The sequence below is a fragment of the Toxorhynchites rutilus genome, chromosome 2 (assembly GCF_029784135.1).
Source record: "Toxorhynchites rutilus septentrionalis strain SRP chromosome 2, ASM2978413v1, whole genome shotgun sequence".
Classification (NCBI taxonomy): Eukaryota; Metazoa; Arthropoda; class Insecta; order Diptera; family Culicidae; genus Toxorhynchites; species Toxorhynchites rutilus.
Window position 1 is genome coordinate 116,607,641 of NC_073745.1, and position 15,183 is coordinate 116,622,823.

The 15,183-nt window shown below is 36.5% G+C and overlaps 1 protein-coding gene across 9 annotated transcripts in view; it reads left to right on the forward strand.

Annotated features, from left to right (window-relative positions):
• Positions 1–15,183, forward strand: part of LOC129765355 (uncharacterized) — a 180,440-nt gene that overhangs the window by 160,416 nt on the left and 4,841 nt on the right. The gene's annotated exons all lie outside the window — the stretch shown is intronic.

The window sequence follows — 15,183 nt, forward strand, 5'->3', positions numbered from 1 at the left end:
GACTCAAATGAAGAACTGGTGGAATCAAATCGCCAAAACGGTGGACGAAAAGGGTGTGCGCCGCCTAATGTGCCGTATTACGGGAAAAGTACGAGAATTTCTTCGAAACAGCAATGAATAATTTTTTAAATTTTTTTTTTTTTATGAAAGAGTAAAGAAAATGCTGCATTTGTATGAAAAACTAATTATGAATTCGTTAATAAATGACTGAACTACACGCAATTGTTTGTGTTCCAATATTAAATGAAGCAGACTTTAGTTCTGAATGCTCGGTTTACAAGAATTTTATGATTTGAAAAAAACGCAACTTGCGATTCAATAAATAGCAACCATGTTCCAGCAGAATTGTGAATCAATTTCATATTCTGTATTTAAATATTGCGGGGTTATCAGCAAACTACGTAGAATTACGTCAGATTGTTGAGGAAAAGCGTCCATTTTTAGTTTTATTAGCTGAGACACACATTGTTGAAATTGAATTTGCTGCTTGCTTATCACATTCTAGACATACTGGCGGTGTTGCTATTTATGTCAAAGAATCAGTTCAATTCAATGTTCGCCTAAACGAAGTAATTGATGGCAACTGGTTCTTAGGCATTACAGTTGAACATGGCATGAATATAGGTAATTATGGTGTTTTATATCACTCTCCCAGCTTCAGTGACCAGCGTTTTGTTGAAAATTTAGAGAATTGGCTCGAAATGTTCATTGATCATAGTAAATTAAGTATACTGGCTGGTGATTTTAATATAAATTGGTGTGACAGCTATAATTCGAATCATTTGAAGCGTTTGACTGATTTTATCAATTTGTAACAAACGGTGAATGAATTTACGCATATTTCCAGGCACAATAAAACTTCAATTGACCATGTGTATTCTAATTTTGTTCATCAACTGATATTAATTTGAAAATAACCGATCATGAGACTATAATTATTAACGTTTTGGACAATTTGAATAACAATGAAGATTTAGTAAAATTGAAGTGCTGGAGGAAGTATTCGAAACAGGCTGTTTCGAACCTTGTCGTGAGAAGCCTGGATTTTCCGTTCCATTCGGGTAACATAGATAAATATACAGCTGTTTTGACTAATGTTCTGAAAATGTGTACAAATAAACTAGTTGATCAAAAGTATGCATCTATAAAAAACTCAAACAGCTGGTACAATTTGGATCTTTTACGTCTAAAACGAAAAAGGGACAAATGGTACAAAAGGTTTTGTAGAACAAATAGGAATCATCATTGGAATATGTACACGATTGCGCGCTATAAATATTCACAAACGATAAAGAAAATTCGTTGTGAATATTTTCAGAGGAAAATTGATCAGCATCAAAATAACAGCAAAGAGTTATGGAGAATTTTAAAATCATTGTTAAGACCTAGTAGTTGCAAACCGCGGTCCATAATCTTTAATGGCACATTAGAACAATCTGAGCAAGTAATAGCATCCAAATTCAACGACTATTTTGTCAACAGCGTTTCATTGATCAATCAATCCATTGAATTGGTCAATGAACCCGATGAAATAAAACAGTCGGTTAATAGTAGTTGTAAATTTGAAGACCCAATTACGTTGAATGAACTTAGAAATATTTGTTTCTCATTATAAAAAACGGCTGGTATAGATAATGTTAATGCTAGAGTTGTTCAAGATTGCTTTCATGTAATTTGTCACATCTTGCTGGACCTCATTAATACATCATTGCTGACTACTTATGTACCACAAGTGTGGAAGGAATCCTTAGTAGTTCCCATTCAAAAGGTTGCAGGGACGATTAAAGCCGAAGAGTTTCGTCCCATCAACATGTTGCACACGTTAGAGAAAATTTTGGAACTTGGCTGGCCTTAACAAGCTGTTTGAATATTTGAATCGTAACTCTCTACTAATACCAGAACAATCGGGATATCGGGAAGGTCATTCCTGTGAAACCGCATTGAACTTGATGTTAGCAAAATGGAACGAAAAACTAGAAGGTAAAGACACGATTGTTGCTGTTTTCTTGGATCTAAAGCGCGCTTTCGAGACAATTTCAAGGCCCTTGTTGTTGAACACGATTAGGCGCTTTGGAATTACAAGTACTGCATATAAATGGTTTGAAAGCTATTTATATGACAGAACTCAACGGACTGCTTTCAACGATTTCATTTCCAGTCCCGTAGGAAATAATCTTGGAGTACCTCTTCTTCTTCTTCTTCTTCTTCTTCTTCAATGGCACTAACGTTCCTAGAGGAACTTCACCGTCTCAACGTAGTATTACTTGCGTCATTTTTATTAGTACTTAGTTGAGATTTCTATGCCAAATAACACGCCTTGAATGCATTCTGAGTGTCAAGCTCTAGAATACGCGTGATCACAGTGCAAGTCGGAGGAAATTTCTTTGACGAAAAATTCCCCCGACCAGAACGGGAATCGAACCCGAACACCCGGCATGTTAGTTATGACGCTAACCACTCGGCCACGGGAGCACAAAGTACCTCAGGGAAGTGTATTAGGGCCCATTTTATTTATTATGTACATCAATGACATGCGACGAGTTTTACGATATTGCGATATTAATCTTTTTGCTGATGATACTGTGTTATTCATTGCAGCTAAGAATGTACATGAGGTCGTTTTACACTTGAATGGAGATTTGCGTTCTTTAAGTAGATGGTTGAAGTAAAACCAATTGAAATTGAACATTAATAAGACTAAATATATGGTAATCTCGCGAAATCGAATAAATGAAAACGTCTCTATTGTGATCGATGATGAGACCATTGATCGCGTTCGGGAGATTAAATATCTTGGCGTGATTATTGATGACAAACTTAAGTTCAATACTCACATTGAGAATGTCATCAAGAAAATAGCCAAGAAGTATGGAATTTTGTGTCGACTAAGAAACGATTTACTATTTGCAGTAAAATACAGCTATACAAATCAATCATCTCTCCTCATCTAGACTTTTGTTCTTCCATTTTGTTTTTGGCCAATGAAACGCAAATATCAAGATTACAGCGCTTGCAGAATAAAATAATGCGTTTGATTTTACAATGTGGTAGGTTCACTTCCTCATATTTGATGCTGGACGCTCTGCAATGGTTATCTACGAAGCAAAGAATTGTGTATTTAACTATGGTGTTCATTTTTAAGGTAGTTAACGGTTTGCTGCCTCGATATTTGTGTGATCGAGTTGAAAGGGGAAGTGACTTTCATAGATATATTACTAGAAACGCGAATGAAATAAGAACGCCACATTTCTTAACATGTGCTTCACAAAATTCTCTATATTTTAAAAGAGTAAATGTTTTCAACTCGATGCCAAGACATATTAAACGTGCAACAACACTAGCAGAATTTAAGAGAAACTGTATTTCACACGTTAAAGCTGTATTTTCCTAACAGCCAAAAATTTTTTTATTTTGATAACGATGTTGATTGTCGAAGTTTTATACGAACGGATATCTTAAAGTGAACAGTTTTTTGATTTTTTTTTTTGTTTTTATTATTCTCAATGTATGACCTGACGAAGTTTTTTTTAAACGGATTGTATTGTTTAGACAATTTTGAACAATTTTTCTTTTATGTTATATTTTTTGTTTTTTAATTTGTATTCATCTCTGTTATGTCTGTCATGATCTTGGTGATGATGGACTATTTTTATTTTTATTTTTGTTGTTTTAATATTGTAGTAGTTGAAAAAAAAATAAAAGTAGTCGACAAAAGTTTGAGCGTCGCGCGCGTTGTACAGATATAAAGGATAAGAATTCAAAAGTTTTGTAAGAGCCGGTCTAGAAATTGTTCGTAAAGAAAAATTTCTCGATTTCTCTGAATGGGGATATTTAAAGTCAATCCAAAAACAAGGCTGACGGTTGGACTTGTGCCTTGGTGGACCATTTGGCTGCAAGGGCCGTATCGGTTTTGTAGCGGACAAGACTGAGTATTAGCTTGTCTTTTGACATTGCAATTTTTTGAACTTATATCTGTAAATAAAATCAGTTCGTTTTTTTTTGCTAAACTGATTTCAATGCTGAGAAAACAAAATAATATCTTTTAGATAACTCGTCTTGCTCAAACCTCTGTAGAGTAAGGAGGCGGGACCATCATCATCATCATCAAAATTCACTGGCAAGCTCTCTCAAACTAAAATGATTTCCGAGCACCATTCATTTTACTTTGTCTATTTTCATCAGTTCAAGAGGTGGATGGAATTCCTTGACGTGGCAAATCTTCTATCTCTTCTCGGCTATTTTTGAATGTGTTATATCATCCATATACCCATTCATTCATACACAGATTGCGCTCGAAATTGTCATTAAAACCACTGACAATATTGTAAAAAAAGGTTCGATGGGTCTGCTAGTGTTATATAACCTTCATTTTCCCAAGAAATATAAACTGCTGCGGTTTCAAAACCAATATACCAAGCATCCTTTTCATAGAATTGCTGTATGCATGTATTTTTCTCAAAATTAGCTTAAAACATTCATCCAATGTACAATTTTTTGATTGTGCATGATTGGTTCTAAATGTTTTGCCCAATACTGTTGCTCTGTGTAAATATGGGAGTGCGATTTGAAGTTGCAGTTTTCGTGCCGAGCAGCAAAACCAACAGCCCTCGGTCATTCGATGGTCACCCGCGGGCCAGCGGTTCCTCTCACAGAACGCAGGTTTCATGCATGAGTGACAACGTGTTGGTTCAATTTTCTTTCCACACCAACGGAATCCGACCACCGAAGGCTTTTGCTGAAATATCTGGTTTCAATGAGCGCAGTCGAAAAGAAGCAAATGAAAACTCGTGGATTATATAAAATTGACATCCGGAAACCAAATAGACCAAACTATAAAAATGCTAGTTTGGAAAAGATCTCGGCTAGAGACCAAATAGAATCAAAATATCAGTACCATCTGGTTTGTGATTTTCTCAACCGCTTGATATTTTCGTTTCGCTCCATAGCTCCAATTGGGACAATCAATGGCTCCCGGCAATGGCTCAGCATTGTGGGCCCTCGATGATTCAACTCACAAATCGAGCGTCTTCGTGTCAATCACTGCTGCACGACGTGGGACATAGCGTTGGCCCCGTTTGGGTTGTTTTACGAGTGTAATGAAAATAATACAGCCTGTTAGTTGTTTGCACGCTGCCCCGAATCCATTGAAGGCATCTTGTGTAATCACATGTTTGTCACCATAATCATCCCTATTGGTTTGAGCCGGCCAGCACTGCTAACTAAAACCAAAGCTAGCCCATCGCAGCAATATCTCTAAAGCTACCCCGACCACCGTTTCCCCTGTATAGCCCTGGCCATTTCGGCACCGCATCCCTCACTTTGAAAAGGTCACATATTTGCGTCTTGTGTATTGCCTATTTTGCTGCTACCACCGAACGGAATGGCACTATCGGAGGGCCGCACTAGGAATAACCTGACCCGGCTGAGAGAACCGGAGAAGAGTGATGCCTTGTTCGTGCTTCCCATGCGATATTACTCCCCAGTTCCAGGATCACACATCAGTCAACTGTGGATTTGGAATAACAAAGAATAGTGGGGAAATGGCACTAAATGGCACATTGTCAGCGAGTGCAGGAGTTATTATGAGCTTGCATGAAGCCTTGTGACGGGACGATTGATAATGTTCCGCGGTTCACTGTTTTTGAATGATTGATGGAGTTGAGGTTTGATCAATAGCTGGCGGTGTACATTTAATTTAGACACGTTACTCACATTACTGACACACTGTCCGGCACATCCATGACGAATGGCCATTCGAATGGATGGATGGTTTGAATAGAGAGATAGCTTCCGGGTGCCGCACCGTTTTCGAAGGTTTGGTTTTTGATGATACTTTTTCAGGTGACGCCTGCACTGTTAGCTAAGGATCGATCATCCGTTTCACTCGTCTACGTGGTGACATCACGTTGGTTCGCTAGTTGTTGGACCGGTTTGGAGCGCCCGGAGTAGTGCCGCCGTCCGCCGTCGTTCCCCCCGAGGATATGCGGTTACAGCAGGATACAGCGAGGGGATGTCAACCGGAGATACGCTCTACCGCACACACTGGAGTAGTTGTGTTTGGGTAAAGCTTATCCAAGCACGAAAAAGGTCACCAGAGAGTACCGAGGGTGGCGACGGCAGCAGCTGCGAAGGGAGCATCACGTATCTTTTACGTGTGTCCTGTGCGATAATAAATCTTCAGCACGGCTGTACACACACTCTTCGCCGAGACGCATAACGAGCCCGTAAGATATGGGCCTTTTTTGGCTGGAAGAGTGTATTCTCACGCCATTTCAACGGCAACAGTGTCGTGCGTATCCAGACACTACGAGCATAGACACTTTACAGCGGAGGCTGGGTTAAAATGTGCTTTTTATCGGATATTTGAGCTTGAAATATGGTCTTGCTAGTTTAATGCCCCCAACGAGTTGGTGTCTCATCTCAGGGCAAGGATTTTCTCTGACAAAGGTGCACACATTCGTTGGTTAATATGACGCGGATGTGAAATTTAACACTAGTTATGTGCTCGTGGAATGTGGAAAATCACGTTTGTGTATTGATTTATGCGCATTTGGAGCGAATGGATAGCTTGTTTATTCAGATTCCATTGAAGGAATGGACACATTTTCAAAATATCAATCAGTTGTTACATTTATCGTGCGTGTTTTGAGACACGAGAGTTGTTTGCCTACCAATTACATTTTCAATGACGAATTCGATATTTTTTACGTGAGATTATGGGCCTGATCACGAACGTCACTTCACGGTGAAATCGAAGTGAATTGTATACAACCTTATTACGGCTGTCACCGTTTGTGTAGAATCCAGAAGAGTTCATCCGTCGTGACAACTTTGATGAACTCGGTGTTATTATGAATACCACGATACTGTCATGTCACGGAGAAAAACAGGTATGTATATTTGTCACATGTGTTTTAGAGGGTGAATACTAGTCACGCGGAATGGAGTAAGTTTAATTTATTTAGCTTTTTTGCTAACATTTTGAATCTTGTCTTGTTTAGTTTGTTTGGACGATAAACAAACAGCAATTACCCGCAAAATTATTTTTCGAACGAAATTCTGACTATCCAGAGGCCGAAAATTTGTTTATGTGGATTCGGTAAATGCGCTATGGGATGTAATTAAGGATTAAAAATGTAGTTCCCGTAGGCCCATTGAAACATGGCGAATGTCTACTTCCGATTGTCCTCAATGAACAGAAATTTTTTGTTTCTATTTTTAGGATTAGACTAAGAGAGAGTTGCAACACCTTAAAATGACAACGGAGGCCACTGGCCCAAATACGATCATTATGATTGATTATGTATAATATTGATTTGTTGATATCTTGAATATAAAATAATAACTGTAAAGTTTTTCCAACATTACAGAGCTAGTTTTTTTTTGTAATTCAAACATTTACAATTGGCGGACCAGACCAGAATCAGGACGATAATTATAACTTTTTACGTTATAGATATTTTCAACGGTATTGTTTTGAAGACATACTTTGAATGAAAGAATATTAAAAAAGTGATAATAAGTTTCAAACAAGAAAAAAATGAATCTATCATTGCAAAGCATTTATAAGATACTGTTTTTAAATTCTTCTCTAGTTCTTTCTCCATATTTTTTCCGTCTAAAGAAAATCTGAATCACTTTCGCTTTTGTCGAATTCCTTGAAACCCATCAGATGTTTCTATGAGGATTATGCTTCTGACCGACCCTGCTGACCTTTTTCTGTTTAAATAATTAAATCAAACCTCATGTCCCGTATATCAAATCACACGAGAATGGAAAGGATAAGAGGATTGAATTTCAGAATCCCATATGGGAGTAGCTCAGATTATACTGATCGTGAGGTGGATAGAGTTGGGTTTGTTTTGATATATAGAAGATATTATTATTCATCAAAATTGAAGAAACGTTTCATAAAAAAATATTCTAAATATTTCTCACTATTCAAACGAGTAAGACAGAGCTGAGTACAAGAATATGCGAGATTTCGATTATTAAATACAATATTTTTTTTATTAATTCGTTTATTTTTACAGGCTCAGTTACATAAGTTTAAAGGAGCCGAATTCTTAAATATATTTTTAAAACTATATATATATATACACAATTTTCTTACATCTATGGTTAGTAAGGTGGAAAACCGATTACTCGCGGTGTACTCGATATTAAACACAATAGTCATGTTTCATCTCTAGCGTAAAATTAAAATCCCATATGTTCAATAACAACATTATTCTCGAGCAACCAAGTATTCCTCCTCATCTTTGAGCCAGCATTTGATTCAGCAAACTAATCATCGAGGTATAATCGCAAGCTTGTCGTTCTAAAATATACCATTATTTAAATGGAATATTAGGCCATACGAATAAAAACAAAATTCATCTTTACTTTACTTGATTCGAGCAGTCGAGCAGTGAGATTAAGTTTTTACTACGTTTGGTATGAATAAAAGTAACAACTAAGTATTTGCTTCTCGAAAATGGATGTTTAGCTGATTTCGTATGAATAAAACATCATTCATCAAGTATTTACTTCGTAATTATTAAGTATGTTCATGAGCATAATTTGGATCTGAAAACACTTTCATTCGTTTTGATGTCATATCCGATTTATGTGTAATGCTGCTATATTGTGCTTGAAGTTTAACAAGTTAACAATTCGCATTGATGGCATTGAGCTTCGTTTACTAGTTTAGGGAAGCGTAAAAAAATTGATTGATTTTCAGGCGGAATGAACATGTTTTTAAAATTAAAATTATGAATGAAAAATAACATTTCCGTACCAAATTAGCATTCTGTTTAAATGAAAAACACTTTTGTTTGCAGGTGGTGAAAAAATCTTGTACGAAAATTGTTTCTGAAAACAACTTTATATTATAATGAAAAGTTCAGTAATAATGTTGGAAATGTATAGACAAAGGGTTAAATAAACGTCGGAAAAAAGTGTTTTTAAGTGATTAAATAACATGATGTGAAAATTTTCATTCAAATTTAACATTTGGAAACTGGCTTCGTGTCTTCTAATCTGATAGGTATTACACTAATGAGATAGGGACCCGAACTATGGTCCCTAATTGAAAGCCATCAGACGTCGACACTATTCCTTTGTCATCGCAAATACAAAAAATCGCTTTGTAAAAAAAAACGTTTTGAAACGAAACCTAAACAATCAGTTGACAGATGTTTGACAAAGTAAAAACTATGTTCGAATTCGAATATGCCTTAAAATGAAATTAGTAAAGTAAACTTTTATTCATACGGATTCAAATAAATACTAGAAAAGTTTACTTTACTTGGAAACGGGCAGAATAAGTAAATACTTTTTTTTATTCATAAGACCTATTATCTAATACGCTGTATTAATTTTATCTACATAACGTTCAAACGTCCAAAATTATGCAACCGACACAACGTTCAAACACCCGACATTATGCAACCAAAATGTCTCTTATAAACGGGAATGAACACTTTCACTTCACGGAGTTCATTTTTACACGCAACTGTCCGTGACAATGATGATAGACACAAAAAGATTAAGTGAAGTGTAAGTGACATGAAAGCGTACGTGACAGTGATGTTCGTGATCAGACCCTATGTCTTTCTGGAAGAGTGCCATTTCAGAGAAACGACACGTTTTGATGAAAAATTTCAATCCTTATTTTTCGAAAATAATTTAATTTGTCATGGACGGATTTAGATGATTCTTAAGTTAATCAAACCGTGAAAAAAAAGAATTGCCATTCAAAACATTGCCATTTCTGAGAAATAAAATATTGAGTTGTTCGGAAATTTTGTGTCGACTCTTAGGAATAAATCGAAAGCATAATTTTCATAGATGAACATATCTATTTCCAATTACATATTACATATTGTTTGGAATACCACATCCTCCCAGAACTTGTTTGGTTTTGCGTCGAAAAACTTGTCAGAGCGCAAAGTGCTTGCTTACCTTTAACAATATTTTGCAAGGACCTGAATAAGTGGGAATCTGGAGATGCAATATTAGGTGACCCAGACACTGTTGCCAAAAAGATGATGTTTGACATACGACTTACGATATTGGCTGAATGTTTGTCCCGGATCACTGCCGTTAATTTGTTCGATTGCGAACAGTGCTTGTTGAAATTTTCCGACTGATCCTTCCCAATCCCAGCAGTCGCAAAGCGTGACTTCTACGAGTGAAGACCACGCGCAATCAAAACCAATTGGGCTCAGGAAGACTAAGACGAAAACAACAGATACAAATGAATATGCTAAGGAAGTGGAAAAGTAAGATAAAGGTTTGTTTTGGCTCAAAACACCTTCGATATTTTCAAAAATATTTTTATAAATAAAACTTTTTCAATTTAGCAAAGTTTGATGTGTAGGGGCCGTATCGAACTCACCAAAATGGAAATATGAATTTTTTAAATTTATAAAATCTCAATACTCTGCGAAATTTCAACCATTCAAGAAAACCAATGACGAATTTCATGCCAACTTGACTGACCGTTGGCAGCACCATCGCAAATAGCAGCGAAACGTTGTGGATAAAAGCGCATGAGTCTTTTAAACAACTTTGCGTACTTGAGATATTCAAGAAAGAATTAAACTACTTTTTAAAAGGGCCAAAAATGTTTTCCTGATTTTTAACAAAAAATCATAACTCAAAAACTATTATACCTGAAAATTTTTAATCAAAGGATCAATTGTAGAAAATTGTTTGAATTTTCATAAAAAATGCAAAAATTTTTTTGAAAAAAATTTCGCTGAAGAAAAAATTATCTTATGGGGCAAAAATTGAGTGACTCAGATATAACTGGTTCCTAGCTGTTGGATGTCAAAAGGCGTGATGAGAATTTTTTGTATCCATTGCTAATGTCGTTTCTAAGACACTTTTCGATAACATTCATTAGCATGTGTTGAGCGAATATTTTCGCTTTATAATGCCAACAAAACAAAGTCCGAAAATCGGTTGGCACCCATAATGACAGACTCTCTTTTGAAAGCGAAGAACTATGTATCGGGTCATGGAGGAGCTTCAAGAATGAAGTTGCTGAAAAATTTGATCATTTTTTCCTCAATTTTGCGAAACAGATTTTTAATACAGCTATCTTTCTTGCTAAAAATACAGATATACAGATTTTTTCAGAAAATTTTACAGAATTAAATGTGGCAACTCCAGACGAAATTGTAGTTTTTGTCTGCCGTTAAATTTTGGCGAGTTTTTCGAGACTATCCATCCTTGGATGCACCGTCTGAAATACAGCTCGTACTATGCAAAGTTTCAACGAGCTCAGATTTAGAATACGGGGCAATGCCAAACATTATCATACATTTACATTTTTTTGTGTTATTAACTTTTTATTACTGTAACAGTCAATCAACGGATTTGTTTTTTTTTCACTGATTGGTGACAAAATTCCCCGATATTACCTGATTTTTCTTGACATTGTTCGAATTCCCTGATTTTCAAATTTTCTCATACTCTAAATAATGTAACCACCGCGAAAGCAATTGTAGCAGCTTTTCAGTAAATCGAGTACTCAAAATATTTTCAAGTAAAATATATACCAAATATTTTTTTATCTTTCCTGATTTGGTGGAGTCGTTTGGTATTCCTTCCAATGCGAGCGCATATACAATTACCATGTTCCTCCATCTATCCAGGGTGGGTATTTCGAACAATCAATACTACCGTTCTACGCTTAGTTGTCCCATGTTCCAAAATCAGCAACTGAGAAAAACGCATTCAAAGTTTTCTAGCATATTAGTTTACCAGAAGCTTTGCGCATTTCTATTTAGCAATACACAGGGATTTTTATAAGCAGAGAACTATTGTTTAATGAAAAAGATCCTCTCATTTGAATCAATCAATCTTGGTTACAAGCTTAAAAATTCATGGTGGGACCGTTATGCCTAGAATATCAACATGGGACAATTGAACTTGATGTTGTTTTTTGAAATACTGGGAACAAACAATAAGTTTTTTGTGTTTTTATTTAGATTATGCATAAAAACATCGTTTTATGAAGAAGGGAGTGATCTGTAATACTTTACAAAATATGAATCTCGTAGTTATTAGGCATTCGCTAACAAGGTGCACACGTGTCTTGTTAAACTTTTTTTATTTGTTTGAGAATTAGTTCGTTTTTCCAAACCAGAAATGAAAACATTAGCCCTGCTGAAAGCGTACGATAAAATTCTTGTACTTAAATCGATTTGTTTGATATGGATTTACAAAAAAAAATGGACAGTTATTAATAGAATATCAACATGGGACAATTAAGCTTGATGTTGTTTTTAAAAAGCTGCGAACAAACTATAACTTTTTTTTGTGTTTTTCCGGAAGACTAAGCATAAAACATAGTTGTATGAAGAAAAGTGAAAATTGTCAAAAAGGAACATGGGACAACTATGCGTAGAACGGCAGTATAAGCCCGCTTTTTTCTCGAACGGCGAATGACGTGATATGATTCGAGTCACAGTTTTCCCGAATGGTGTGAATGCATTATTATAGAGCGATCATTGTAATCTCATGTCATTCGAGGAATGAATAAACGGAACTCATCCCATAGAAACAACGCACGTGATTTACCCTTCTGTTAACGCGTAATTTATGGAACTAATACTGCTCGAATTCATTGTTATAGATATTGTAACGCCGGAAGCTTCAATAATTGCCTGTGTAGTAGTTTTCCCGCATAACTATAAAAAGCCAAACTGCACAGTAGTCGATCTCTTAGTGGTGAATAAATTCGCATACGCATCACACCGAATATCGTAGTACATACTTATACTCGGTGTAGCAATAAAGCTAAGTATTTTCGCAACGCTAATCTAGAGTACTTATTTCCAAATTCTCAAAACCCGAGTAATCGCGGTTACACCTTCTTTGCATGATTTTTTCTTTATTGGTGAAAAAAATCAAGGTCCAGACACGATCAACCTCAAGTGAACGTGTTCTTTTACATAATTTTTGGACATTAAATGTTACGATAAATTTCCTCCATTATGCAAAAAAGGTTTAATCGTCTAATTTCAATTTCCCCTCCATGAAATCCGCATCGGCTTCAATTAACATGATCCAGCATTTGATCCACTCATCGGAGGTTTGCTTATGCTTTCCAGAAATCAATTAGTGCCTCCAGCGATTACTGCTCTATTACCTCATACCGAGTTTACACGTTGTCAGTTACTGCTGATTATGAGTCAGAATCAGAATTTCTGACGCTACTACAAGCTACTTCGAAGTATTCTGTTTTTACACAGGCGAGTCCGCATACATTACAAATCGGGCATCAAATTTCATGGTATTGGTGCGTTCGTCGTTCTTCGGTTCGTTATTGATTGGATCGCTTCAGCAATAGCTGACACCGGCTTAACAGGCCTTAACATTCTCTTCATAGTGGTTTCTAAGATCATCGAATAGAAGGAAATGACCTGGGCCCTGTTGCATGATCAGCTTAACACGTTCGTCGCCCCGTCACCTCGTCGCGGTTTCCTCGTTCAAATTTAATAGGATTTTTAAACCGAATATGATAGAAATGGCACCTAAATATAAATTTAGGATGTGTAAAAAAATCATAAAATCAAAACCATAAAAATATTATTAGGTGTACCTGTAAGTTTCTTCGGTTTTACAACAGATGGCGTAATTTGATTATTATTCCAGTGAATCGAATTTCCAGACATTTGTTGGAAAGTTGCTGTCATTGCGCGTCTTTTTCAGTACATGTCAAAAATTTGAAGCGTAAACAACTTTTTTGCCATTTCGAAAATGTTGAATTTCGTACCAACGAGAGTATTTTGGAGGGAGAGTTACTTCATTACTTCAATATGAAGAAAAAAGCTGCGGAAAGTCATCGCATTTTAGTGGAAGTTTATGGAGACCATGTTTGCACGGTTTGAAAGTGGTAATTTTGACTTGGAAGACGAAGAACTTTCTGGACCACCAAAAAAGTTTGAAAATGAATAATTGGAGGCTTTACTCGATCAAGATCCGTCACAAACGCAACATGAACTTGCAGATACACTTAGAGTAGCTCAGCAAACCATATCCGATCGTTTAAAAACAATGGGAATGATCCGAAAGATAGGACATTGGGTGCCGTATGAATTGAAGCCACGAGACGTCGAACGCCGTTTTTTCACGTGCGAACAACTGCTCCAACGGCATAAAAGAAAGGGTTTTTTTTGCATCGAATTGTTATTGGCGATGAAAAGTGGGTTTATTAGGACAATCCTAATCGTCGGGCAACGTATGGATACCCCGGCCATGCAGCAACATCGACAGCCGGGCGGAATATTTACGGCCAGAAGGTTATGCTGTCTATTTGGTGGGACTAGCTGGGTGTGGTGTACTATGAGCTGCTAATACCGAATGAAACCATTACGGGGGACCTCTACCGACGACAATTGATGCGTTCGAGAGTGCACTGAAGGAAAAACGGCCACAATACGAGCAAAGACACGATAAAGGTAATTTGTAGCACGACAATGCTCGGTCGCATGTCGCGAAACCGGTCAAAACATACTTGGAAACGCTGAAATGGGAGGTACTATCCCACCCGCCGTATTCTCCAGACATTAATCCGTCCGATTACTACCATTTCCGATCGATGCAACATGGCCTGGCTGACCAGCACATCCCCAATTTTGATGGAGTCGAAAATTGGATCGCTTCGTTGCTAGCCGACAAACCGGCCGATTATTTCCACAAAGGGATCCGTGAATTGCCAGAAAGATGAGAAAAAGTTGTGACTAGCGATGGGCAATACTTTGAATAATAAATTTGTGACAATTTTTGAAAAACAAAGCAATAATTTTTGAAAAAAAACGAAGAAACTTACCGGTACTCATACTGTAAGTTTATAAGTTCAAAAAAATATTTTAATGAATATGTACAAAAAATAGATAAATGAATAAATAAATCATATGTGATAACCTCATGGCTATAACAATCGTGACAACTGTTACAACTTGTTTTCATCGATGGATCGAACACTTGTCGGGCTGTGCTTTGCTTTGTGCGAATAGCTGGAAAAGATGCTCGATGAGCAACACAAAAAGGCAAAATACGATCATTATTACTCACGTGGTATCCATAATTTGTCAGAAAGATGGGATAATGTAACTGATGTAACTGACAATGTGCCATACTTTGAACCGCATATTTTTTATCGTGCTCCTATTTTTTTTTAATATG